The sequence below is a fragment of the Petaurus breviceps genome, unplaced genomic scaffold, assembly GCF_028583685.1.
Source record: "Petaurus breviceps papuanus isolate PSGF00001 unplaced genomic scaffold, PetGlider_PUasm1.0 156, whole genome shotgun sequence".
Classification (NCBI taxonomy): Eukaryota; Metazoa; Chordata; class Mammalia; order Diprotodontia; family Petauridae; genus Petaurus; species Petaurus breviceps.
In genome coordinates this window covers 6,438,823-6,441,806 of record NW_027185720.1, presented here as the reverse complement: position 1 = coordinate 6,441,806, position 2,984 = coordinate 6,438,823, and positions in this window count along the sequence as shown.

Here is a 2,984-nt window from a genome sequence, read left to right as displayed (position 1 = left end):
AAGTGATAGATGTGTGAGGGGAGAGAGAGGGAGGAGTCAGAGCTAATGCTGAGATTATGAATCAGACACTAGGGATGCTGTCAATAGAAATAGTGACGGGGTGCTTGGGTGCCTATGTTTGAACAGTTTGTAACATCAGTTTGCAAAACCACATTTCTCCCCAGCCTCACAGCATTATCTCTGCCCCTTCCCCCTGCCAGCACTCTGCCCAGAAGCCATTCATGAATGCTGATCCCCCCTTGGTACAATAACAAGCCGCATCTATGAATCCTCCACTAAACTATCTAGAAGTAACTCTGTAGTTTAGACAAATGTTTATCTCCCCTTAGTATAATGACCAGCTGCACCTATGAATCCTTCACTGGACTATCCTTAGCCAATTACACACATACTGAATCCCTCCTTAGCCTGGGTTCCCAACATCCATCTTGTCAAACATGGCATTGCTGGGTGGCAGACTGGGCACTCCTCAGTCAGCCCTGACAGCTAGCTGACTTAGTGACGTTTCAAGCCTAAAACAACACCTCCATACAGCACCCCACCCCCCCACTGTGGGATATTTCCCAGTGAATTATGGGCAATACGCCTTCGAAGTAGATATTAAAAGCACATGATCCTTTAAGAACTGACCACTCCTTAACTCCTCCCTAATCCCACCCAGATTCACCTAGTTAGCATAGTTGACATCTGATTTACTATGATTACTCTTTATAAACTTTAACTGTAATCCTTTAAGGTTGCAGGTTCCCTAAGAACTCTTGCCCACTGTAAAGCATAACAATAAACTTTTACAATCCTGACTTAAAGATTGCTTGGGTCTGGGGTGGCTAGGTGGCACAGTGAATAGACCACCGGCCCTGGAGTCAGGAGGACCTGAGTTCAAATCCGGCCTCAGACACTTAATACAAAAACTAGCCGTGTGACCTTGGGCAAGTCACTTAACCCCAATTGCCCTCCAAAAAGCAAAAAAAGAAAAAAAGATTGCTTGGGTCCATGAATTTATTCCGGACTGAAATCCAGGGACTCTGGTTATTGGGGTTCCTGAAACGCCTATCCTCTCTCATCAATAGGAAAGTCTGCAAGAAGGAAAATATCATGGGTTCAGTTTTGGGTATGTTGAATTTAAGACCTCTCTGGGATACTGGGTTTGAAATACTTCACTGGCAGCTGATACCCTGGGACTGAAGCTTAGAGGAGAGACTAGGGATGGAAAATATAGGTGTGTGCATGTGTGTATGTATACAGTTATATATACACACTTATATGCATGTATATACATATATATGTTGGTCAGTCATTTTCAGTTGTGTCCTTTTCCTGACTCCATTTGGGGTTTTCTTGGCAAAGATACTGGAGTGGTTTGCCAATTCCTTCTTCAGCTCATTTTATGGATGAGAAATTGAGGCAGACAGTTTTAAGTGACATGCCCAGGGAGACAGTTAATAAATGTCTAAGGTCAGATTTGAACTCAGGTGCTCCTGATTCCAGGCCAGAGCTCCATCTACATGAGTGTGTAAAATGCTCACACTTCTAATATGCAGAGGGTCATGGCAAGTAAGGGGGATTTTAGTGTAAGATGGATTGTAGTGTGTATAAAGTGGATTTTTGTTATTATTTCTTAAAGGTCAGTTTCCCAGTATATAATCTCTTGTTCCCAGGTTTTAGATATGAGTTCCCACAATTATGGTTCAAAGCATCTCCACCAAACTTGCACAGCATTATACAATGATACATGATATAAACACCCACTGTGGCTGCACAATGAGAGACAGGGATGAGACTATTGCTGGCAATATGCCTTCTTTGTCTGTTGCCCTATAGGGGCAGGTGGGCACTGGTAAGTGAATGGGGAAACTTAGGGTTGAATGTATAAGCTAGGGGAGGCCAGGTGGCTCAGCGAGTAAGAGCACTGGCTTCAGTGTTGGGATGACCTGGAGATCGAATCCCGGGCTCAGACACTCAGCACCACACCCAGAAATAACTGGCCATGTCCTTGAGCAAGTTACTTAACCCCGATTGCTTTAAAAAATAAAAGAATGTATAAGCTTTCCAGCTGTGTGTGCCTTGATTGGCCTCCATCAAAGCTTGGGGGAAATCTGTGTTTGCCTCAATTGGCCCCCATTGAGGCTTGAGGGGATTTAGGTGAATTCACAAGTTGTGTTTGTCTCTATTGACCCCATGAAGACACAGGGGTGGTTACCCCCTCTTCTTGCCGACCCCTGCAAGAAGGGTGATTAGGGAATACTGTAGGAGTTTGTCCTCCCATTATCAGCAATCCTCTTCTAAGAAAACTAAAGTAAGAAATTATTTTTCTTATATAAAGTAAGAAATTTATTTTTTTATTTCTTAAATATTTTATTTATTTCTTAACTAAAGTAAGAAAAAAAAAGAACTATTAACCTCTTCTTAGTGCCTTTCCTGTCTGAACAGATCAAGAACGAACCTTGCTAGCAGCCCTCCTGTGTGCTGTGTTTATCTATTTGTCTTATGGTCACATTTTCCGAATGTTGAATACTTCTAAGAAAGTGAGGGATGGGATGGAGAGAGGAGGAAACAGACTCCCTTGGATCTGGGGAGCTGCAGGAGATAGCACGAACAGCTTCACAGACCATCATAGGCAAATGGGGCCTCTTTCCCTTGCTGCCTGCTCCCCTACTAACGGTCTGAAAGTATGATCAGAGAAGGAAGCATGACTTAGAAAGAAAGGAAACCTTAATCACAGGTTCTAGGGCACCTCACTCCCTGGCCCTTCTCATTGCCTGACCCATCTGATGTGAGTATTGTCCACTTAGCCTTGGAAACTCTGGGCTGTTGAGATGTAAGGGCAGAAGCTGGAAGTCCACAGACAATCTGCTTTAAAGCCCCACTTCTCCCGGCCCCCCAGCCCTCCCCCCTTTATTCCTGGTCTTTTTGCACATTTTGACTGAAGTTAGCCTGAAGATTTCTCATCCTCAGCACCAGGCAATACCCCCCCGCAAACAACC